Source organism: Oryctolagus cuniculus, chromosome 6 (genome assembly GCF_964237555.1).
Source record: "Oryctolagus cuniculus chromosome 6, mOryCun1.1, whole genome shotgun sequence".
Taxonomy (NCBI): Eukaryota; Metazoa; Chordata; class Mammalia; order Lagomorpha; family Leporidae; genus Oryctolagus; species Oryctolagus cuniculus.
The window spans coordinates 29756623-29781832 of NC_091437.1; the positions used below are offsets into that span (position 1 = coordinate 29756623).

A 25210-nucleotide genomic window follows, 5' to 3' on the forward strand; every position below is an offset into this window, starting at 1 on the left:
TCTCTGCCACCCATGTGGGAGACCTGGACTGTGCCAGGCTGCTGACCTTGGCCTGGCCCACTCATGACTCATGCAGGCACCTGGGGAGTGAACCAGCAGATGGGCAATCTTTGCTTTGTCTGTAAGTCTCTGCCTTTCAAATAATATGAAAATAAATATAATTTCAAAATTAAAAAAGGAAATGTTAAAAAAAAAAACAGAAAGGTGAACATCTTTGGTTTGGGTGGATGTGAGTAGGGGGCCTGTGGGATGGGGCATGGGAGCTGGGGTCATGGCTTCACCTGGGAGTGAGGCTTCGGTTCATGTTTGTGCTCCACTGTGGGGAGTTCTCCTTTTGCTCATAGCATTGAGAACTAGGATAGGATATAGTTATGGGGAGGACCGGGGTGGAATGGGGGGTGCTCCCCAGCAGGCAGTGGTCTCTCCCCACATGTCCTGTTCTTTGTCAGGGATTTTCGATACTCCCATCCTAACATCTCTCAGCAAGGGACTCCCTGTCTGGGCTACTTGGAGACAGACTTTTTTTGTATTTGAAAGAGAGAGAGAGAGAGAGAGAGAGCGATCATTCCCTACCCCCACCCACATCCCCATCCACTGGTTCATTCCCCAAATGCATGCAACAGCCAGGGCTGGGCCAGGCTGAAGCCAGGAACCTGAAACTCAATCCAGGTCTCCCATGGGTGGCAGGGACCCAATTACTTGAGCTGCCTCCCAGGAAGCTCATTAGCAGGAAGCTGGAATCAGAAGTGGAGCTAGGATTTGAACTCAGGCACTCTTACATAGAATGCAGGCACCCCAGGTAGTGTCTTAACCGCTTTGCCAAACACTCACCCCATGGACCCAGATTTTTCTAATGGTTAAGGAGCTCATCTCCATTTCTTCCCCTACCTGCTCTCTGTCTCCTTCGCTCTCTGAATGCATGAATGACCCAACAATTTCACTTGTAGGTGTATACTCCATAGAGTTGAAAACGAGGTCCCCAAAGATCTTTGTGCTTATGCTCATAGCAGCCTTACTCGCAACAGCTGAAATAGGGAAGCCTTTCAAGCTGAGAGATGAAAAGATCCACTGAGAGGTGAAAGGGTGACCAACACGTGGTTCATACACAGCATGGAATACTACTCAGCCTTAGCAAGGAAGGGCTTTCTGACCCATGCTACAGCAAACAGGGGTGCTGCGAGCATTATGCTACGTGAAATGAACCAGTCACAAAAAAGAGAGCTCTCTTGCTCTCTTTTTTTTTTTTTAAAGTTTTTTTTTTTTTTTTTTTTTTTTAGTTATTTGACAGAGTTATAGACAGTGAGAGAGAGACAGAGAGAAAGGTCTTCCTTCCGTTGGTTCACTCCCCAGATGGCTGCAATGGCCAGAGCTGCATCGATCTGAAGTCAGGAGCTTCTTCCTGGTCTCCCATGTGGGTGCAGGGGCCCAAGGACTTGGGCCATCTTCTACTGCTTTCCCAGGCCATAATAGAGAGCTGGACTGGAAGAGGAGCAACCGGGACTAGAACTGGCGCCCATAAGGGATGCCGGCGCTGCAGGTGGAGGATTAACCTAGTGCGCTATGGTGTCGGCCCCCACTTTTTTTCTCTGTTTCTCTGTAAATCTGACTTTCAAATAAATAAATCTTAAAAAAAAAAAAATGAATGAATGCTGTATGCATCCATGTTTGTAAGGTAGGTAAGCAGTCAAAATCATAGACAGAAAGTAGAACGCTGATGGCCAGGGGCTGGGCAGAGTGGATTGAGGAGTTTCATTTACTGGGTAGAGAGTTTCAGTTGTACAAGATGAAAAGACTTACAGAAATGAATGATGGTCATGGCTGAACAATAATATTAATATATTTATTATCACTGAGTTGTAATTAAAAATGGTTAGGGTGGTAACTTTTTTGTTACATGTATTTTAACACAATTTTTAAAATTAGGAAAATATACAAGAGATTAGTTGGGGAAACTGTGTATGTAGGTATGTGTGTATGTATACAAGGGTACTTCAGAAAATTTGTGGGAAACAGAATTAAAAGACAACTTTATTTTGGTGCATTTTTTGGAAAGCCAGGCATAGCTCCTTGAAGCACATTGTCCATAAATTTTTTGAAGACTCTTCAGATACATCTTTTGTTGTTAAACACAACAAAAGATGTACAGTTGTTGAATCTAGGTGGTTAGTATAAAGTATGCTTATTGTTTTGATCTTTGAACTTTTCTCTATGTTGAAAAATATTTTCATAATGAAAAGTTGGGAAATAAAGGTGTGAGATGCAGTTTGTATCTCTGCTTCTCCATTACCCAGGATAGTTCTTGAGTCATCTCTAAATGCGTTTTTAAAAATATTTATTTGGGGCTGGCGCCGCGGCTCACTAGGCTAATCCTCCGCCTTGCGGCGCCGGCACACCGGGTTCTAGTCCCGGTCGGGGCGCTGGATTCTGTCCTGGTTGCCCCTCTTCCAGGCCAGCCCTCTGCTGTGGCCAGGGAGTGCAGTGGAGGATGGCCCAGGTGCTTGGGCCCTGCACCCCATGGGAGACCAGGAAAAGCACCTGGCTCCTGGCTCCTGCCATCGGATCAGCGCGGTGCGCCGGCCGCAGCGCGCCAGCCGTGGCGGCCATTGGAGGGTGAACCAACGGCAAAGGAAGACCTTTCTCTCTGTCTCTCTCTCTCACTGTCCACTCTGCCTGTCCAAAAAAAAAAAAAAAATATTTATTTGGGGCCGGCGCCGTGGCTCACTAGGCTGATCCTCCACCTAGCGGCGCCAGCACACTGGGTTCTAGTCCCGGTCGGGGCGCCGGTTTCTTTCCTGGTTGCCCCTCTTCCAGGCCAGCTCTCTGCTGTGGCCCGGAAGGCAGTGGAGGATGGCCCAAGTGCTTGGGCCCTGCACCCCATGGGAGACCAGGAGAAGAACCTGGCTCCTGCCTTCGAATCAGCGTGGTGCGCCGGCTGCAGCGCGCCAGCCGTGGCGGCCATTGGAGGGTGAACCAACGTCAAAAGGAAGACCTTTCTCTCTGTCTCTCTCTCTCTCTCTCACTATCCACTCTTCCTGTCAAAAAAAAATTTTTTTTTATTTGGTGGGGCCAGTGACATGGCTCACTTGGTTAATCCTCTGCCTGCGGCACTGGCATCCCATGTGGACGCCGAGATCTAGTCCTGGTTGCTCCTCTTCCAGTCCAGCTCTCTGCTGTGGCCCGGGAGGGCAGTGGAGGATGGTCCAAGTGCTCAGGCCCCTGCACCTGCATGGGAGACCAGGAAGGGGCACCTGGCTCCTGGCTTTGGATCAGCGCAGCACTGGCTGTAGCAGCCATTTGGGGAGTGAGCCAATGGAAGGAAGACCTTTTTCTCTGTCTCCCTCACTGTCTATAACTACCTGTCAAATAAAATATTTATTTGAAGGGTGGAGAGAGAAAAAGAGAGATCTTCCATGTGCTGGTTCAGTCCCCCAACTTCCACAACAGCTGAGGCTGGGTAAGGCTGAAGCCAGAATTCCATGTGGGTCTCCCATGTAGGTGACAGGGACCCGACTGCTTGAGCCATCACCTGCTGCCTGCACATTAGCAGGAAGCCAGATCTGAAGTGGAGCAGGAAGTAAAACCTGGGCCCCCCGTCATGAGATTCAAGCCTCCCAAGCAGTGCCATGACACTGTGGCAAAGCCCTGGCCCGTCTCCAACCTTCTGAGACTCCATTTCCTCATCTGTAAAATGGGGGCACTGGCAGCTCTCACTCTAGGCACAGTGTGAAGATTCAGCACGGTCACTCACCTGGTACCCTTGCTGTATTGCATTCTGAACCAGGGCTCAGTAGACTGATTTTTTCCCACAGGCAGCAGTGATGCCAAGAAACACCACGTTCCTGCTTTCTCCATTGGCTTCACCCTTGCTTAGAGGTTGGCTCCTCATTCAACATCACTACTGAGGGCTGGGCGGGACGTCTCTCCCTGCTCCCTCTGTTCTGTGACCTCAGGGGCTGACCAGTGTGCTTGGCACCCTTGGGCCCCTCTGCCTTCTTGTTGGGTTTGGCCAATGGGAAGCCCCAGCAGGAGCCTGGGGGTGGGTGCAGATGGAGTTCCCTCCCTGCTGGGTGGTCCTGGGAGGGCAGCCATCCCTTCTTGCACCTGCAGGCCTAGGAATGGAAAGACTGCCCTACTATTGCTCACTCTGGGATCCTGCACTCCCTCTTAATGGCTTTCCTTAAACTGGGAAAACAAGAGCTTTATTAAACTGCTTACTGTTCCACCTGTTTCCCAGGGACCTCTGGCCCACGGTGATTTTACCAGGCCCCGGGCGATAGGTCAGTCAGTGAAACAGACACTGTCCCTTCTGGAACTTGCTCTGCCTTCAGCTCAGACCATGCCCTTGGGGATTCTGAGCTGACTGAGTTCCCTATCGCATGTGCACCCCTTCCCACCTGCATCCTCAGGACCCCAGGATGTCTAGACCCGCCCCAAATCTTCAGATCCTACAAGACAGAAGTGTTGGCTGTGTCCCAGGCTCGTCACTCTGTGTGTCCAGGAGTCTAAGAGCTCAACGGAACCTCCTTGAATAGGCGCATGGACAGCAGACAAAGAAATGTGGTAACACTTAGAAGGCTGCTGTGTGTCGCGTGAGACTTGGTTAGACCAAGCTTGTGGTGAGGAGAGCTCAGGACACACATTCATCTAAGACAATATAATTAGACCTTTTTCTTCTTAGCTATTTCTTTGACTCTTTCAATAGCTGTATAAATGACCCCCAGTGAGACTAGGACTTAGCATCTCGGGGAGTCCTGTTTTATCACACACTCTGAGAGTGAATATTTTACTCCCACTACAAACATGAAGAGTGAGCAGGGTTTATTTGCAACAGTGGCTAACAATCCCCACCCTGGTCCTGCCCTTACTTGGTGCAGGGCATAATCTCAAACATCCTGGAGTCCTTCCCGAGGGGCCTTTTGTACCAACTCTCAGGTTTGGTAGCTCAGAAAGAGTTTTCTTAGAGGGCGCTGTTTTGCCTTAAACAGACCAGCAACATAATTAAAAACCTCCCTGGGGTGTGCTTCCTGGGGCTGCCAGAAATCTGAACCATGTGGAGAGCTTGTTTGTACTTGGGCCCCATCCCTAGCTCATGTGTTGGCAGCAAGGCTGTGATTCCTAAATGCAAGCCTCACCCAGGGGCTCCTCTGTGTTTGTGGATGTCGTAGTAGGCAGCTCGAGGGATTTCTGGCGTGGGAGATGGCTCACAAGAAGATGTTGTGGAAAAGGGAGCAATCTGGGCGAGTGACACTTTTGCAAATATTCAGTCAACTGGGGGGCACTTCTACCAGGAGAGCTGATCCCACGAGGATTCCTGATACTCACTGGGCATTTATTTAGTAAGTGCCCAGCACTGGGGCAAGTCTTTGATGTGCATCTTCTCACCGGGCACTTGAGAAACCCCTGTGATAGCCAGCTGCTACTATCCTTGACAGTCCCATGCACTGCAGTGACGAAACCTCACGTTACAGACGAGCAAACGGAGACTCGGAAGCTAAGAAAAATTCTGCAGTCACAACCGTTGCACATAAATTAGACGCGGACTTTGAATCTGGGTCTAGCGAGTTTTAACACCCCAACCTCTGCCACAGTGCTGGCTGTGTAGCCACAGAGGCACTTCCTTGCCAGGTTCCTGGTGCCTGGGTGACAGCACAGAGGAACAAGGAGAGACCTGCGTGCTGCAGCAGAAGCTTGAGCGACGTGTCTGTTTAGGTCACTGCCCTGTGCCCGGTACCTAGAGCAGTGTCTGATACGTCCTTGTTGGAAGCAGGGAAAGAACACTCGTGATTCTTGGTCATTCGCGCCATAGGCAGCCGATGCTCCTGGCTGTGTAGAGGTGGTGAGCACAGTGGAGGAATGGGATCTTCAAAGGCCAACTGCTCCCTGCACGGGTGTAGCTCTGGGTACTGTGGCATGGGGACTGTGTGACGGGGGCCGTGTTCAGACTCAACTCCGTGACTGTGGCTGCAGATACACAAGAAGCGAGGCCACAGACAGCCCCACCAGGCAAGCAGGGGATGACAGCAGGTGACGGGTCCTCTGGGCCCCCGGAGCTTCCTGTGCATTCAAGGCATTGTTGAGGGGAGGGGGCGGGGCAGGAGCGAGAGGCAGAAGAAGGGTGTGGGAAACCCGGGGGAGGGAGGCGGGGAGGAAGGCCCCTTAGTGCTGCGCCAGCTGGTGGGACAGGCTCTGGGGCGCCTCCTTCCTCCCGCTCCTTCCCCCATTGTGGGGCAGAACAATGAGAACGGAATCTCTCTTCCCCTCCCGCCTGGCAAGGCTGGGCCCACTTCCTCCTGCCCCACGGAAAGGAATGCTTTCTTGTCCTGGTGGGGTGGTGCCCGCAGGGGAGGACGGCACTTGGGGCTTTTGTGGCTGGAGCTGCTGACGGTGGGGCTGGAGCCGGGCAGGGGTGGGCGTGCAGGATCTTTGCTGCTCTTTTTCCCTATTCCTTACAGGGTCTCTCGGAGGCCCTGAGCCATCCTCAGGCTCTGGGGGCCTTGTTGGAGCAGACCACTGGGGCGGATGTGTGGGGCTGAGCGACAACACCGGCAGCCCTGGCTGCAGAGGGCTGAGCTCTTTATTCTGTGGCCTCCCCGTACCCTAGAAGCCGGGCTCCTCCTGTGGAAGTGGGGCTGGTGGTGGGGAGGGGCTTGCTGTTTCCGGTGTGGAACATATAAGCTGGTTCTTCCCACTCCTCCGTGACTCCAAACGGTTGTTTACAGTCCCCCTCGCAGCAGCTGTTAAGACGTCCAGGTTCCAAATCCTAGCACCTGGGTTCTAGTCCTGGCTCCACTCCAGATTCCAGCTTCCTTCCAGGGAGGCAGCGGGCGAGGGCTCCAGTACCTGTGTCCCTGCCACTCATATAGGAAACCCTGACAGGCTTCTGCCTGGCCCGGCTGTGGCTGTTGCAGGTGTTTGGGAAGTGAATCATTGGATGGAAACTCTCTGTCTCTCTGGTCTCTATCTCTCTACTTTTCAAATAAAAGAAATCTGAAAACGTAAAAAAATAAGAAATCCCTCTCCCCCTCCGGGATGCAGAGCAGCATGCCCAGGCCCAGACAACCCTTGCGTGTGATCAGAAATTCTTTTTTTTTTTTTTTTTTTTGACAGGCAGAGTGGACAGTGAGAGAGACAGACAGAGAAAGGTCTTCCTTTGCCGTTGATTCACCCTCCAATGGCCGCCGCGCTGATCCGATGGCAGGAGCCAGGTGCTTCTCCTGGTCTCCCATGGGGTGCAGGGCCCAAGCACTTGGGCCATCCTCCACTGCATTCCCTGGCCACAGCAGAGAGCTGGCCTGGAAGAGGGGCAACCGGGACAGAATCCGGCGCCCCGACCGGAACTAGAACCCGGTGTGCCCGCACCGCAAGGCTGAGGATTAGCCTAGTGAGCCGTGGCGCCGGCCGGCCGTGATCAGAAATTCTTGTCTGGCCTGCTGGGGCGCACACTCTGCTCTCCGCTGACAGGGTCTCTCCCTCAGATGTTCGGAACTACCCTGGTGCCTCTAAGGCTGGAAGAGGGTGAAGGAGGGGTGCACAGTGGCCCCAGGAGCAGAAGCATCTGGGAGCCTGGGTACCACACTCACCAAGGTCAGGGAAGGCCTCTGGTTCTTTCAAGGGGTCTGTTGTTGGAATGGGGGACCGTGCGTGGAGTGGGTGGGAAAATGGGAAGGCACGTCGCTCGGAGGCCTGGCTGGGTGTCTGGGTTGCAGCCCTGCTGCTCAGCTGTGGGCTCAGGGGAAAGACGTGTGCTGACAATACCATGGCCGTAGGTAGCTTACTCCATGAACTCTCTCAGTCCTCACAACTCTATAAGGGACTTGCCATCTTACCTGTTTTCTTTAAAAATATTTATTTAATTCTCTTTAAAAAGATTTTATTTATTTGAGAGGTAGAGTTATAGACAGAGGGAGAGAGAGAGAGAAAGGTCTTCCATCCACTGGTTCACTACCCAGTTGGTTGCAATGGCTGGAGCTGGGCTGATCTGAAGCCAAGAGCCAGGAGTGTCTTTCAGGTCTCCCACGCAGGTGTAGCGTCCCAAGGCCTTGGGCCATCCTCTACTGCTTTCCCAGGCCATAGCAGAGAGCTGGATCAGAAGAGGAGAAGGAGAAGCCAAGACAGGAACTGGAGCCCATGTGGGATGCCGACACTACAAACAGAAGTTTAGCCCACTATGCCACATACATTGATTGATTGATTTATCCAATCATTCATTCATTTGTAATCAGAGTTAGGGAGAGAAGGAGAAAGAAAACAAGATCTTTGGTTTGCTGGTTCACTCCCCAAATGGCCGCAACAGCCAGAGCTGGGCCAGGCTGAAGCCAGGAGCCAGGAACTTCTTCCAGATTGGGCCCAAGTGCGTTAGCAGGGAGATGGATCAGATATGCAGCAGCCAGGACTTGAGGCGCCCACATGGGATGCCGGCATCACAGGCAGCAGGTTAACCCGCTGTGCCGCAGCGCCCACCTCCCCACCTCCCAGTGAGAGATGAGCAAACAGAGTCATGAGCATCAAGCACCTTACTCATTTTTACATAGCAGGCAGCCGCTGGTGCCAGGTGAGTCTCTCCTGGACCCCCTGAGATCACCATACTCACCCCAGCATGAGTGCAGAAGAAGGGGCTGGCTCCTGGTGGAAACCCAGAGTCTCCACTCTCTCTGTGTCTTTCCTCCCCACCTGTCTGGATTCCTCTGACAGAGCCTGAAGTCCGTGCATGGAGGGTCATGCCTGCCCAGGACAGGGATACCCAGTAAACAGATGTCCACCTCGTCCCGTGGTTCCCTCTGCGGAGACCAACCCTCCCGTGTCCGCCAGCATCAGTGTGGACTCTGGCTGCACCATCACCGTCGTCCAGCCTGTCCTCTGCTCCTCAGATTGCAGTGCGCGGCCGCCTGCAGCCCTGGGCCCTCCACGGGGATCTGCAGTGCCCGCACGAGGCTGGCTCTGAGGCCGCCTGTCGGGTCTGGTTGGCTCTGCTTGCCCGTGTGCTTCTCAGCCTTCTTGCTGTGATTGTGTCTTTGCAGGTTTGTGTTGTTTGCTTTGTTTTTTTTCTTTTCTCCCGCTTACTTTGTCTTTCTGGGTTTGTCTTGAAGCATGGCCCTTGGATACATTTTTGGATTTAGAAATTAATTTTACAGACCAGCCAGCGTGAGTTCTTTCTTCTCTGCACCCCCCTTTCCCTGTGAGTACGTTACCTTGTTCGGAAGCCCGGAATCCTGTGCGGGGCAGCCCTCATTTGGAGCTCGGGGCACACGTACCAGGTGACCAACTGATCGACTCATGCCCCACCTAGCCCACCTTTCACACAGTCTTTCATCTAAGAAGAGACACTGCACACCATCAAGGTTAGCTTTCGTAGCCTATACTTGGTTCATTAATTTTTTTAACCACAAATTATACCAAGGATATTAAAAGGTATGTACAGTACAAGGTGTAGAATATAGAAAGGGGTACAGGCTTAGCATCGCTAACCCCAGAACCCAAAATGCTGCAGAATGCATAAGTGTTTGAGCACTGCTGTGATACCACAAGTGAAGAATTCCACACCTGACCTCATGAGTCCGGTCCCAGTCAAAATGCAGGTGCACTAAAAACATTGCATAAAGTTACCTTTAAGCTGTGTGTGCACGCTTGTATGAAACTTGAATGAATTTTTGTGTGGGGGCCTGGGTCCTCTGTGGAACAGTGTCCTTGTATATTTGCAAACATTCCAGAATCTGCAAATGTCTGAGACTCAAAACACTCCTGGTCTCCAGCATTTCAAATGAGGGCTACTTAGCCTGTGCCACGAGATCTGCCGCTGCCCCCTGGGCCCCCCAGCAGTTCTGGAGCCCCAATTCCTGATCAGTGTTCTCCCCTCCCAGACACACCCACTGTTTCAGTTCCTCAGTCGCTTGCCTTTCCTTCCCTGTGGTTTTAGGTAAACCTGAACAGCACGTTGTGCTCTTTACCTGTTCTGAAATTCCTGCAAACGGAACCGTGTACTTGTAGCTTTCTGTGATGGGCTCCTTCCCTCCCGCTGTTTCTGAGGTTCACGTACCCTGCCATAACCGTCCGTTGTAGACAGCCCTGGAATTTGTTCACATATTCTTCTGTTGATGGATGCTGGGACTGTGTCGTTTCTCACTACTCTGAGCCACGGGGCTGGGAGCAGGATGAGGCAGGTACTTGCCTGTGGCTGCAGGACCAGACTTGATGGCTCAGAACAACAGATAGTTACTTCCCCAGAGTTCTCGGGGCCCCCAGTCTGGTCAGGAGTTGTCAGGGCCACACCCGTTCAGGGGCTGCAGGAGAGACCTTCCCCTGACCTTTCAGCCTCTGGTTGCACCCCGTGGCCCTTGGTGTGGCTCCAGCCTCTGCCTCCTTTGCCAGGTGGCCTTCCCGTCCTCTCCCTGTGCCTGTCTTCTGTTTATCACCTCTGAGGACATTTGTCATTGGATCCAGGGCTTGTGTAGATTTTCCAGAAGGACCTCATCTCCAGGTCTTTAACGTACTTACATCATCAAAGATGCTTTTTCCAGATAAGCTCAGAGTCACAGGTTGTAGGACATGGGTATGTCTTTCGGGGACTATTGTTCAACCCCCCTGTGGACACTGAGGGTGCAGTTAAGGCCATGGCTTACAGCTGCAAGTCCTACACCCCAGGAACCTCTCCTCCTCCTCCTAGTCCTGGCCTTGCTAAACAACCCTGCTCTGAGGTTCTGTGCAGGTCTCCTTGTAACTGCCGGCAGATTTTTTCAGGGCGCATTAGAGAAGAGGGGAATTGCCAGCTGGTGGTAGATTTGCTTACTAATCCTCCTTAAGGAAGGCCAAGTTCTTCTCCACAGTGTTTTTTTTTTTTTTTTTTTTTTTAATGTTTATTCTTTTATTTGAAAGGTAGAATGATGGGGGTGGGAGAGAGAGGCAGAGGGAAAGAGATCTTCTATCCACTGTTCACTCCCCAAATGACTGCAACAGCTAGGTCTGGGCCAGGCCAAAGTCAGGAACCAGAACTCCATCCAGGTCTCTTGTGTGGGTGACAGGGACCCAAGTACTAGTGCCATTATCCATTGTCTTCCCAGGCACGTTAGCAGGGAATCGATTCTGAAGCAGAGCATCCGGGTCTCCGAGCAGCATATGGTGTGGGATGCCGGTGTCGCAGGCAGCAGCCTGACTTCCTGTGCCACAACACTGGCACCCGCCAAAGTGAGTTTTATTGGCTAATTCTGTCTCCAGCAGAGGGTGATAGCTCTGCTACTCTGCATCTTTTACTTTTTGCTCCACAACCAGGCATTGTCCACTTTTCTGATTCTAGCCAGTCTGGTGGACATGAGCAGGACTCTCATCAAGGTTTCCATTTGCATCTGCCCGTGACTGATGAGGCTGAGTGTCTTTCCACGTGATGGAGGACTCTGTCAAGGCTTTTGCTCATGTTTATCATTTACTTTTGCCTTTTCTTTTTATTTGTGGTAGTACTTTATATATGAAGGTACTTTGAAAAGTTTATGGAAAAATGACATAAGAATTTATTTGGCTACAAAAACAATTAGAAACCCATGCGGAATTTTTTTTTTTTTTTTTTTTTTTTGACAGCCAGCGTTAGACAGTGAGAGAGAGACAGAAAGGTCTTCCTTCACCTCCCCCACCCCCCGCCGCCAAATGGCCGCTATAGCCGGTGCAGTGCCGATCCGAAGCCAGGAGCCAGGTTCTTCCTCCTGGTCTCCCATGTGGGTGCAGGGCCCAAGCACTTGGGCCATCCTTCACTGCCTTCCCGGGCCACAGCAGAGAGGTGGACTAGAAGAGGAGCAACCGGGACAGAACCCGGGGTGCTGGTGCCGCAGGCAGAGGATTAGCCAAGTGAACCGCAGCGCTGGCCAGGAGTTTTTTGATAATAAACATTTTATACAAACTTTTTTATTTAAAAGATTTTATTACTTATATGAAAGGCAGAATTACAGAGAGGTAGAGGGAGGGGGAGAGAGAGAGAGAGAGAATGAGAGAAGAATGAAAGAATGAGAATGAGAATCTTTCATCCACTGGTTCACTCTCCAAATGGCCACAGTGGCTGGAGCTGGGTCGACTGAAGCCAGAAACCAGGAGCTTCCTCTGGGTCTCCCATGAGGGTGCAGGGGCCCAAGCACTTGAGCCACCTTCCACTGCTTTCCCAGGCCATAGCAGAGAGCAGGATCAGAAGTGGAGCAGCTGGGTCTCCAACTGGCACCCATATGGGATGCTGGTACTGCATGTGGCAGTTTTACCCGCTATGGCACAGTGCTGGGCCCTCCATGAACTTTTTTGAAGACAGGTCGTATGCATGGATTTCACTTGTTTTTGCACCAAAATAAACAATAAACTTTTTTTTTTTTTTGACAGGCAGAGTGGAAGGAGAGAGAGACAGACAGAAAGGTCTTCCTTCCATTGGTTCACCCCCCCAATGGCCGCTGCGGCCGGCGCACTGCGCTGATCCGAAGCCAGGAGCCAGGTGCCTCTCCTGGTCTCCCATGCTCGAGCAGGGCCCAAGGACCCGGGCCATCCTCTACTGCACTCCTGGGCTACAGCAGAGAGCTGGACAGGAAGAGGAGCGACCGGGACAGAATCTGGCGCCCCGACTGGGACTAGAACCCAGGGTGCTGGCGCTGCAGGTGGAGGATTAGCCTATTGAGCCGTGGCACCGGCCCCAAAATAAATTTTTAATTCTGTTTTTCATGGACCTTTTGCAGTATCCTCATATTCTCTATACTAATCCTTTGCTACTTAAATTTGTTCCTTATATCTTTTTTTTTTTTTTAAGATTTATTATTTCTTTGAAAGACAGAGATACAAAGAGGGAGGAAGAGATCTTCCTTCTGCTGGTTCACTCCCCAAATGGCCACAACAGCCAGGGCTGGGCCTGGTCAAAGCCAAGAGCCAGGAGCTTCTTCTGGGTCTCCCATGCAGATGCAAGGGCCCAAGCACTTGGGGCACCTTCCGCTGCTTTCCACACATTAGAAGGGAGCTGGATCAGAAGTGGAACAGCTGGGACTTGAACGGATGCCCATAGGGGATGCTGACACTGCAGGTGGAGGCTTAACCTTCTGTGCCACAGCACTGGCCCCTCCTTATATCATCTACGATGGACTATTTTATCCTCTTTTTTAAAATGTAGTTGAATTTATCAGTTGTTTCCTGTATCGTGCATGCTTTTTATTCTTGTAGAAATGCTCCCCATCCTTGAGCATATAAAATACAAAAATACTTGTGTTGTCTTTTAAGGGTTTATAATTTTGCTTTTCATATTTAAGTCCCAGAATGTATTTTGGGGATATGGTGTGAGGCAGGGATGCAACACTTTTTTCTATTTAATTCAGCAAGCATCTCAGCAACATTTATTAACTAGTGTAGACTTTACCCATTATCGGAAATGCCCTCTTGGCCATCACTCAGGCTTCCACATATCCATGCACGTTGCTCCGGTTTTCCGTTCTGTCCAAACGCCACGCTGTCTTTATTATTCCAGCTTTAATGGAAACTCGTGGTATCGGGTAGGGTAGGGTCCCCTCAGCATACTTTTTCAGAACTTTAATAAATAAGTAAACCTTAATGATCATTTTTCTAGAAAGCGTTTACATATTTTTATAATATTTCTTCCTAAGTACTTTAACAATTTTTGGTGGCTATTAGAAATTACTTTCTTGTACTTTTTTTTTTTTAACATTTATTTATTTACTTGAAAGGCAAAGTTACATAGTTGGTGTGGGGGGAGATCTTCCACCTGCTGGCTCATTCCCCAAATGACTGCAATGACTGGGTCTGGGCCAGGCCAAAGCCAGGAGCCAAAAACTCCATCTGGGTCTCCCACGTGAATGGCAGGGGCCCAAGTATTTGGGCCATCTTTTGCTCCCTTCCCAGGAGCATAGCAGAGAGCTGAATTGTAGTGGAGCAGCTGGGACTCCAACTGGCACCCACATGGGATGTCAATGTTGCAGGCAGCTGCTTAACCTGGACCCAGAAATGAGTATCTACAAAATGAAATTATATTTTGTAATTGATTACTGCTGATGTATAGCAATTCCGTAGAAACTGAAATGATTTGTTTGTATCTAGCAGTCTTGCAGACCTCTTGTTAATTTAAATGCTGTACCTTCATGTTATTTTGGGGTTTCCATGTAGTCATTCATATGCAAATATTGATGATTTTATTCCACTCCTCATTTCTTGAATGTTTACAGTGTTTAACGAGATATTCTTGTTCCTGTAAGTCCAGTAAGAAAGCATTAAGCACCAGTCACTGAGTTCAGAATGGCCACTTACTTGTTTTCTATAAACTTCAAAGTTTAGGAGATTCTCTTCCAAGTATGTACCATAGGGGCTGGTGTTGTGCCACGGTCAGCATCCCACATTAGAACACTGGTTCAAGTCCCAACTGCTCCACTTCCAGTCCAGCTCCCTGCTAATGTGCCTGGGAAGGCAGTGTAAGATGGACCAAGTCCTTGGGACCCTGTACCCACATAGGAGACATGGATGGAGTCCAGGCTCCCGGCTTTGGCCCTGCCCAGCCTCACCTGTTGTGGCCATTTTGGGAACGGGGAGATGGAATTCCTATTTGGGAATCAGATGGAAGATCTTTCTTTCTTTCTGTCCCGCTCTGTCAGATTGCCTTTTAAATAAGTAAGTAAACCTCCCTCCCCCACCCCACACAGGAAAAAAAAAAAAAAAACATATGTGTGGCATAAAATGCAAAAATAAGGGGAGTAGCTGTGAACCCCCATTATATGAAGAGCACAGGATTCTGAAGAGAATTCTGAACAAGTCTGTGTGCTCAGGTGTTCAGAGGGTGGGGCTGACCGCTCACTGTGCAGGGGAGGCCTCTGGCGGCCGTGACACCTGCAGGGGGACGCCCTCTCGTTTCTGTTCCGCTGGTGGACGGACGTTGCCTTTGGAATCAGCTCACTCTGTGTGGCTCTGAGCAGGTGACTGAAGCTGTATGAGCCACAGTGCCGATAAGTGGACCTGCCTCGTAGCATTTAGGGTGAGTCTGAGTGGGTTGCTGTGTAAGACAGCCTGGCACCTGCTAAATTCCCCACTGATGTTGGTAACCCAAAATGCTTCCAAGCCACAGACCCTTAAATCGGGGCAGATCTTTGAGCCCGTGACTCCATAATCTTTTGGCACAGGGACAGCGTGGTGTTGGCATGACAAAGCATGGCTTCCAGAGACCCTTTAATCCCATGGTTCCAAGCCAAGTGGTCATCGAGGGACTTACAAGGAGAAGGGGGAGAGGGAAGGAGAAGGAGAAGGAAGAAAAAGAGGAGAGGAAGAAAAGAAGCACTTAAGCCCCAGTTTAAAAATAAAATAACCCAAGCAGGTGCTGATCCCACTGAGGTTGGTCCGTAGGAGCAGGAGCCCAGCTCCCCTCTGCCCAGCCGCCCAGGGTCCAGCCTCTGAGGCCCCTGGAACGCTTCCTGGAGCATTCTTTAAATGGCTCAGGCCACCCTCTGTGGATGAGTTTTCTGGGGCTGCTGTAACCAAGTGTCATCGAATGTGTGGTTCAAACAACAGACCTTTATTCCTCACAGTCTGGTGATTCCAAGGTCTAGGTCAAGGCACTAGCAAGGTTGGTTTCTGTCCAGGCCTGTCTCCCAGGGTCCTCACACAGCCCCCTCCCCACCCCGACCCACTGCACACAGGTATCCAGAGCTCTCTGGAGCCTCTTCCTGTTCCTATAAGGACACCTGTTAAAGCCCCAGCCTCTGACCTCCCTTGGCCTTTGTTACTTCCTTTTAGGCCCTAGCTCCAAATATAGTCACGCTGGGGCCCAGGCTTTGGCATGTGACTGAGGGCAACACAAACCACGCTCGTTTTCCAGGTGCAGAAAGTGAGGCTCCAAAAAATGTAGGTGCTTTCTCTCTGCACGCTTGGGAAAATAGGGGCTGAGCCAGTTCTGCACACAGGAACAGCTGCACTGGGGACCCAGGGGCTGAGTGAGGTTCAGGGCCCCATTCTTCTGGCTCTGCTTAGAACCCAGCAAGTCCGCCAGTGCCCAGAGAATGGGTGGGAAAGTCAGGAGCACTGTGGGCAGCCCCCTGGCATGGACAGACACAGAGACCGGCACTGGCATTGGCACAGTACAGGGCATTTCCCCACAGTGCGTCATGAATGGGAGCAGTTGTGTAGCCTGCGTGGGGGACTGGACTCTGTGTGTCTATGGGACTGGGAACACTCGGGGTGGGGGCACGAGTGTTAGGTTGGACGTGGAGTCTTGGGCAGTGGACTTTCGGGTTGGAGCCAACAGCTCCGGGTACATGGTACCCAGTTCCTACTGCGTGGCACGCTGGGTTGAGTGCGTCATAGACCAGCATCCTGCACCTCCACAATCGCCCTGTAGGACAGATACTTCTGTCATCCGAGAGCTCGAGTGTGACACAGCTGGGGCGGGATGGTGGGACCAGTCTCTCAGGTTCACGCCCTTCCCGTTATCTGGGTCCTCCCCTGTGCCCCTCTTTGGGTGCTGTTCCCTCCATGGCGAGACAGCAGCCTCTGGCCTGCACTCCCTCTCGGACCAGCCCCTTCCCGCTCTCCAGCACATGCTGATGCTTCCCAACTCCTGGAGGAAGAATCGGGGAGGGAGACGTCTGCAGTGGTCTCCAAGGCCGGTCCAGGAGCCAGATGGGGCAGGGGGTGGGCGCTGGAATGTCCCCGCTGCCTTTTCCCAAGCTGAGGGGCGGAAGCCCTGACAGCGAGAAGGGTTTGTGGAAATTCCTCGCGAATTGTTAGCCGGCAGAGGAAGTGGTTTAAGCCGAGCGCTCAGTTTCTGCCCTGGGGAGCCATGGCCAGTTTCCGCTTCTGACACTTGTTTGTGGGCAACCGAAGGGGCTCTTTCAGGTCCTGGTGGGAGCAGAGTGGAGGCTCCAAATAGCCCCTCCCTCTCCCTTGCTCCCAGAGGCAAAGGGGACAGAGGGGTCCAGAAAGCCACATAAACCACCCCAGATTCCCTCCCACTTCTTTCTCCTCCTAATTCAGGGCGGGTGGCTCCAAGCCGAGACGAAAGAACAGAAAGAGTTTTTCCAGGCCTGCTGGTATTCGTTTCTGGCACCATCAGCACATGCAGATTAGAGAAGTACGTTGCGCTTTTCATCCATGCTCACTCTTTGCACCGGACTGCCCCGCACTTGGGCCGCCAGGCCGCAAGTCTCTGCCAGCTGGTGACTCAGCTCCTGGTGTCTTGGGCAGGGCGTAAGACTTGGGTGCGTCTGCGCCCAGGTCTGCACGTGAACACGCCCACTTATGTGCGCCCCCGCTTGTGCTCGCACCTGGCTCCCACGGCTGCTTGGCCCCTTTTGGGGCTCCTCTCCTGGGTGCAGGAGGGCAGTGGGGGAGTCCTGGGCAGGACGTCTCCGGGGCAGCACGGGTCACCCTGGAAACTCTCCCCAGGAGCCAGACGCCGGAGGGCTGTACCAGGCCACTCCACCCAGGGCCTGCCAGGAAACCCTTGCCCAGAAAATCACCTTTGAGTGTGGCAGGGATCCGGCAGGAGAGTGCAGGCCACGGGGGCCTGCAGCTCTCACACTCTCTCTGGTTAGGAAGCTGGGGTGTAGGTGCTTGGCGTAACAGCCAGGTGGCAGGAGCCAGCCTAGGTGCCGCTTTTGCGATGGGGGGACTCACTGGACAGGACATCCCCCTGGCCTGCCCTCTTCCCCCCTTCCTGCCTTTCCTCCTTCCCCCCTCCTGTTTTTCAGCCTCTCTCCCTGGCTTTCATTCCCATGGTGCCTTCTCTGGATCCCATCTTGGAAAGACAGCCCCAAGTGCCCCTGCCCTTTAGTTTCTGCATAGATCCAGCTCCGTCTCGGCATCTGGGGCCCAGAGATTACACCACAGCTCGCCGGGTCTCCACCGCCACCCTTAGGTGAGTCTTAGAATGGTCAGAATGAACCTGCCGGATCTCCACTCCCAACTCTTCCCTTCTCCAGGAGCCAAGTACAAGCTGTGTCTGGAGCCCAAGCAGTGGGCTAAGGATGTAAATGCCCAAGAGAGATGGAATTCAGGGTCATGCATCAGGAGCATTCTCTGGGAAATTACTTCCGAGTTAACAGAGAAGGGGTTGACATCTGTCAGACTTTTGGGAAGGGGAAAAACATGAAAATCCAAAGTTTTCAAAGTCAACGTTGCTAATGCCCAGATTTGTATTAGGACTGTGAAAGCTTCACACACAATGATAGGTTGTTATGAACTAAATGGGACTGAGCAGTTGGTTGTAAGAGGGCATTTTATGTCTTATTTTTATTTCCATGAGCGGTTTATTTTTGCTCTGACATTTTATTATAATTTCTTCCTACAGTAGGTGAAGTGCTTGGGAAGTTAATTTAAACCAGCCTGACTCTCTGTGTGTTTTTTAATATTTGTTTAAGCTTTTATTGAGCTTCTCAGGCAAGTCAGTGCACAAAAATGTGGCCGAAAACCCCTTTTCCTTCTGCGGTGCCTGCCCGTTAATACGAGGTGCTGACAACAAGATTCGCGCACACTTCAAATGGGGGATTATTCTGGGTTTTCAAGGAAATTTGAGCCACCTGTTTCAGAGACCTCTTGGTGACTTAGCAGGATGGTGAAGGGCGTCTCCCCGCCCAGCTGTCACTCAGGCTACAGCCCCCCGCCCGCCTGGGCCCTGCAGGGCCAATTTGCAGCCTGGGTTGGAGGCCTGGGCTCCCGTTGTCCGCCCAGCTTGTGGCTTGGCCTCAGCCTGCGCCAGCGGCACAGCAGCCATGGCTCTGCCTGCGGGGAGCTTTCCAGATCCACGGCCGACTGACTTTCCCTTGGGTTTGGGCTGCCCAGGCTGGCGCTGTTTTTCATGGCCGGCCGAGCACCGTGGGCTCACCGTTGCGGAAGTGAGCAGTGAGCGCCAACTGTGTGGCCTACGTGTCGGGCAGCCACGCTGCCCACACTGCTTGGCGGGGGCCAGCACCAGCGAGGCAACATTTTCCAGCAGGCTGGGAAGGCGGTGAGGCGGTTCTGGAGCCCGGGGCTCCGGTGACATGGGCCTGGTGGTGGGCAGCAGGAAGAGTGGGAGGGGCACGGACCACTCCCTGCTGAGCTCGGGAAAGGCCACCTAAGCCAAGAGCGAAGCAAGAGGCTTCTCTGTGTCACACAGATCTGGAGTCTCTCAGCCCTGACCTCAGTGGCAGGCCAGACACAGCCGGTTCCGGTTGATGGCCTAGGCCAGGGGCAGCCAAGATGTGGTCCTGGAGCCACAGCATCAGCATTGGAAATGCAAATTCTCAGGCCCCAGCTTGGACCCACTGAATCAGCAACTGTGGCCTGGGCCCCCGCAGTGTAGGGTGTGTGTGTAAATATTTACTTATCTGAAAGGCAGAGTGTGGGGCCAGCCTTGTGGTTCAGTGGGTTAAGCCACTGCCTGCAGTGCTGGCATCCCATATGTAGGCTGGTTTGAGTCCTGGCTGCTACACTTCTGATCTAGCTCCCTGCTACCATGCCTGGAGAAGCCCGGAAGATGGCCCAGGTCCTTGGGCCCCTGCACCCATGTAAGAGACCCAGAAGAAGCTCCTGGCTTTGGTCTGGTCCAGCCCTAATTGTGATAGCCATTTGGGGAGTAAACCAGAGGATGGAAGACATCTCCCTCCCTCCCTCCCTCCCTCCCTCCCTCCCTCCCTCCCTCCCTCCCTCTCTCTCTCTTTCCCTCCCTCCCTGCCTCCCTTTCTTTGTAACTTTGCCCTTCAAATAAAAATATTAAAAAAAAAAATGACATCTTCAAGCACCCATTCTAATGGATTAACCTTTCTCTCTACATATTAAAAAAAAAAATATGAGAGAACTCTCTACTGGTTCTCTCCCCAAATGCCCTCAACAGTCAGGGCTGGGCCAGGCCAAAGCCAGGAGCCAGGAAAAACATCTGGGTCTCCCACATGGGCGGCAGGGGCCCACGCACTTGGGCCATCGTCCGCTGCCTCTCTAGGGAGCTGGCTCAGCACCGGCACTCCGGTATGGGATGCCAGCACAAGAAATGGCTCCACCGGCTGCACCACAGTGCTGGTCCCACCTCTGGGAGACTGTGGGAACCGCTGGTCTCACTCAGCCCAGTCATTTAACCATGGGAAAAGGGGCCTGGGTGGGAGGGCGGAGGTGAAACAAGCAAGTGCTGACCGTTGGTGGCTCGCAAGGTCTGCTGCCCGGGTTCCTCCTGCCCCTCTCCTGCCGCAGTTGGGAGAGCACGAGGCTGTGATCTTGAGCACCCCCCTGTCGCCATGGTGCTCTGGCTCCTCGCTCCCCCTGCCCACCTGAGGCCCATCAGCACGCTTCAGGTGGGCGCTCCCCGTGTCACACAGGGATAATGCCGAGAACGTGCGCCTGGGCTTCTTGGTGCTGTGAGTAGGAGCTAGAGGAATTCTCATTGACTTCCGGAGAAGACCAGGTGTCCGAGGCGGGTGATGGGGTGCAGCGGGTTCAGCCGCGCCCCGTATCGGAGTGCCAGTCTGAGTCTCAGATACTCCAGTTCTGGTCCAGCTCCTTGCTAGTGTGCCTAGGACGCAGCAGATTATGACTGAAGTGTTTGAGTCCCTGCCCTCCATGTGGAGGACCTAGATGGAGTTCCTGGCTCCTGGCTTCTGGCTTCAGACCGGCCCAGCCCCGGCCCTGGCTGTTGCAGCCATCTGGGGAGTGAACCAGCAGATGGAAGACCTCTCTCTCTCCCTTTTTCTCTGTGATTCTGCCGTTCAAATAAAGAAATAAATCAATCAAAAAGAAGAAGGCCAGGTTTCTCACGATTTTGTTAGCAAGTTCTGCCTCCTGCCCTGCCCCTGCTCGCTCCTAAGGGAGTCTCTGTGCTCTGTACCTACCTCTGCCCTGCAGCCATGCCCGGTGGGCACCTGCAGGGGTTGCTGCAGGCTGGCCAGGAATTTCCAAGATCTGCAGGCTTCAGAAGACAATCTGGGCTGATCCCACTCGGGCCCTGGGAGTTTAAAGTTGGGGAGCCCACAGGCTAGGGCCCCAGCGGTGGAAGCCAGAGTTGAAAGGCTATTTGGGATTGCAAGATACGGAAGAGCTTTGTGCAAGCTGAGGAAGGGCAAGTAAGGTGAGGCAAGCGTGCAGCCGGAAAAGAACAGAGAAGAAACCATCACACGAGAAGGAGCTGCATGGCAGGTGTCGGGTACAACGGCGAAGCTGCCGCCTGGGGGCCCACATGCCATCCGAGAGTGCCTGGTCGGGGCCCCAGCTGTGTTCTCCATTTCCACTTTCTGCTAAGGTGCACTGTGGGAGGCAGCAGGCAATGGCTGCCTCCCATAGGGGAGACCCAGATTGAGTTTCTGGCTCCTGGCTTCTGCCGGGGCTAACCCTGACTGTTGTGGGCAGCTGGGAGAGTGAACCAACAGCCTGGAGATCTCTTTCTGTCTGCTTTTCTGATGAATGGATGTATTAATGTTTAAAAAGAAAGGTTGCAGTTGCGGTTTGGGATTCCCCAAGGCCTGGATTCTCGACACCTCAGTCCTAGGCATCTGGTGCATTCCCTGTTATGCCCTGACTGTACACAGCTGTACTTGGGCTAAACTGGAGCATCTGGTCCTTGCAGCATCAGGTGCTGGGTCGGGCGTGGCATCCTCTCCCGTGTGGGCAGACAGCTTACTGCTTTAGGCTTGTCAGACGCAGTCTATGTTAAAGCTACTCGCTGTAGCTGTGGAAGGGCAGAAGCACCCAGAGACAGTATGTAAACGGCTGTGTGCCAGTGAAACTCCGTTCTCAAAAGCAGTGAGCCTCTCACCGGCCAGCATTTGCCAGCTATTAATGCTGGATTAAAACTTCCACGTGTCACATGGCCCTGGGATGGACGATCTCAATTCTTTAAGGAGGCGGAATATCCATCTTCCCCCTCCCCATGCAGAGTGCCGCCCAGGTCTCATCGCCTCCGGATCTTAATGTTAAGGGGGGGAGAAGTATGGGCCACGCATTCCCCCCGGACCCTTCTTTTCTTGCAGCACCTGGCCACTTCCCAGGCTAACCAGCTGTCCCCCGAGTCATGGTGGTCACAGGGGCCTGGGACCTTAGGTTTTAATCCAGGATCTTGTCCCCCACAGAGACACGGATTCTAAGTGGAGGCAGCTAGATGGCACACAGGTGAGCGGGGTGAGTGAACACATTCTTGTGTGAGGGTGGGCTGCCCCACTCAAAGAAATCCCTGTGCTGAGTGGGCCAGAGGGCTGCCTGAATAAGACCTCCAACCATGGCCAGGGGCAAAAAGAGGCCCCTTTTGTGAGGTGGGGGGTTGGTGCCTTGATTGAATAAATAGATGGGGTGGGGTCTTAGCGTGTGTGGAGCAGTCTAGGATTTCTGTGACTCCTTCATGTCGAGTTTGATGCTCGGGTGCTCCTCACAGCATCGCCTGCTTACTGGTTCTGGGTGAGATGCAGGGACCTCCTGGGAAGGCTGGCATTTTAAACCAATAGGCAAAGAGATAACAGCGGCAAGCAGGGGCTGAACCCACTGCGGCACATCACAGGGCTGGCAAGAAGCCTCCTCACTTAGACCCAGCTCTCTACCTTGGGAGCCCCAAACCAAGAAGTGTGTGGAAACTAGGATTATCCAATTGGTAGACTCCCTCCCTCCCTCCCTCTCTCCCTCCCTCTCTCCCTCTCTCTCTCTCTCTCTCTCTCACACACACACACACACAGTATCAGGAAAGAAAGCATACCACTAAGCTCAGCTTCAATAAACTGCAAGATTTCATGAAAAGGAAATTTAGAAGGGACTCATAAAAATCTTAAAATTTCAGCATATGTAAGAATGTTGTAATAGCTTCAAAAATCTCTTGAAATATTTGTTATATTTACATAATGATGAACATGAAACAGGTGTATACATAGGGCATGGTGGAGACTGGCAAACTGGTAAGATCTGCCCTGTATAAAGTCAGGGGCAGCAGGCATTCGGCTGTGGTTCATTGTTCCCTTTGGGGATACAACCTGTCTGATGGCACATTTCCCAGATCTTAGAAACCTGAATCTTTTATTTAAAGATTTACTTATAGGATAGGCAGAGTTACAGATAGAATAAGAGACAGAGAGAAAGGTCTTCCATTTACTGGTTCACTCCGCAAATGGCCACAACAGCTGGCGCTGGGCTGATCCGAAGCTAGGAGCCTAGAGCTTCTTCTGCGTCTCCCACACAGGTGCAGAGGCCCAAGCACTTGGGCCATCCTCCACTGCTTTCCCAGGCCACAGCAGAGAGCTGGATGGGAAGAGGAGCAGCCGGGACAGGAACCGGTACCCATATGGGGTGCTGCACCACAGGCAGAGGCTTAGCCTTCTATGCCACAGTGCCAGCCTCAAGATATCTGAATCTTTATAAATGTAAAACCTCTTGGTTTTTGAGGTTACCAACTATTGTAAATTTTTTGAAAAATAATTTTTTTTTAGGTTTATGTGTTTGAAGCAGAATGACACAGAGATCGAGACTTTCCATCTGCTGGTGCACTTCCCCAATGCCCCAAACAGCTGGGGCAGGGCCAGGCCAAAGTCAGGAGCTCAAAACTATGTGGGTCTCCCACACGAGTAGCAGGGACTCAGGTCCTTGGGCCATCACTTGCTGCCTTCCAGATGCTATATCAGGGAGCTGGATTGGAAACAGAGCAGCCAGGATTCGAACCAGTGCTCTGATAGGGGATGTGCGTATCTCACACGGCAGCTTAGCCCGCTGTACGGCAACACCTGCCCCAGGAACTTGGTCTTTTTAAGTAGCATCCGCAAGTCAAATTCACCCCATGGAATTCTGGAGGCCGGTCTGCCCTTTCTCCCACGGCCACATCGGCCTGAGCCCCATTTGGCCAAGCCCTTCACCCCTTGGAGAAGGCGGGCCTGGCATTTACCTGTGCTCGTGAGGGAAGCTGAGTTTTCAGAGCCTACGGAGCCTGTGCTTACTGGGTCAGGACCAGAGCCAAGCACCAGCCACATGGCTCCAGGGTTCCGCTCGAAGCCTGGCCTGGGTCTGCAGCTCAGCTGGCCTCTGCAGCAGCTCTCCGCTCACTCACTTGCACTGTGCATCTGGGCTGTGCTCACAGAGGTGTTCGCCAGTGCTTGCTGCCCTTGGCAGGAGGGACTCTGAGAAACCCAGAGACCTGGGCAAGCTTCCGAAGTCAGAATGTGAACTGCGATCAGGAACAGCTCTCAGCTCGCCCTTCCAGCGTGTGCTGGGGCGTGGACCTTTCCCTACTCCTCAGGCACTCAACCCGGGCAAATCGTAGCTGCTTTTCTCAAATTAGGGAATATGCTTGTCCCCTAAACCCGTAACAGGAAGAAGGCAGCTGTTTGTAGAACAAGAGCTGCAAGGGAGGCTCCAGGGAGAAAGGAGAGGACGGCCCAGGGAGGCAGCTCCTCGGAGAGTTCGTAGGTTCTTTTCCTGCAGAGTCCTGGAGACGCACCGGATCCAGGCAGCTCAGAGGGCAGGGGCGGCATCCTTTGGGGTTCCCTTCCAGAGAGTGTCAGCACTGGGTAGGATGAGGGCCAGGTGCAGATGGTCCGATTGTAGCTGCTCCTTGAGAGCTTGTCTGGCTGCATCCCTGAGCCAAATGAAAATGGTTTTTGGATGAGCCAGTGTTTTGTTTTAATTCAGGCTTCATCTTCCTCCCAACAGTCCAAGTCAACCCATCATCCCCGGCATTGACTCTGTAATTACAAGTTGTTTGGGGCCGGCACTGTGGCACAGCGGTTTAACGCCCTGGCCTGAAGCGCCGGCATCCCATATGGACGCCAGTTCGAGACCTGGCTGTTCCACGTCTGACCCAGCTCTCTGCTACGGCCTGGGAAAGCAGTAGAAGATGGACCAAGTCTTTGGGCCCCTGCACCCACATGGGAGACCCGGAAGAAGCTCCTGGCTCCTGGCTTTGGATCGGCACAGCTCTGGTCGTTCTGGCCAATTGTGGAGTGAACCATCAGAAGGAAAACCTCTCTCTCTCTGCCTCTCCTCTCTCTGTGTAACTCTGACTTTCAAATAAATAAATAAATCTTTTAAAAAATTACGAGTTGTCCATCTAGATCTGTGCACCCAGAGGAGTTAATAGCGGTGTCTGCTGTCAGGAAGTTTGGATTCTAATCATAACTTTACTGTTACTAGCCTCACCCCTTAGGCAAATGAGTTCATCTTCATATGCCTCAGTTTTCCTTTTTGTGCAATGGGAACAATTACTGTATCTACCTTGTAAGGTTCCTGTGATAGGAAAATGAGAAATGCATTCATTTACTCTTCAGTATTTATTACGAAACAG

At 52.4% G+C, this 25210-nt stretch overlaps 1 long non-coding RNA gene across 1 annotated transcript in view; it reads left to right on the top strand.

The window, feature by feature from the left end:
• The window catches only part of LOC138850170 (uncharacterized), a 39842-nt gene extending 14878 nt beyond the window's left edge, over positions 1-24964 (top strand). Inside the window, exon 2 of the long non-coding RNA XR_011389779.1 lies at positions 24580-24964. This is a non-coding gene — a long non-coding RNA (uncharacterized lncRNA). The remainder of the gene's footprint in view (positions 1-24579) is intronic.
• Positions 24965-25210: the final 246 nt, after the last annotated feature.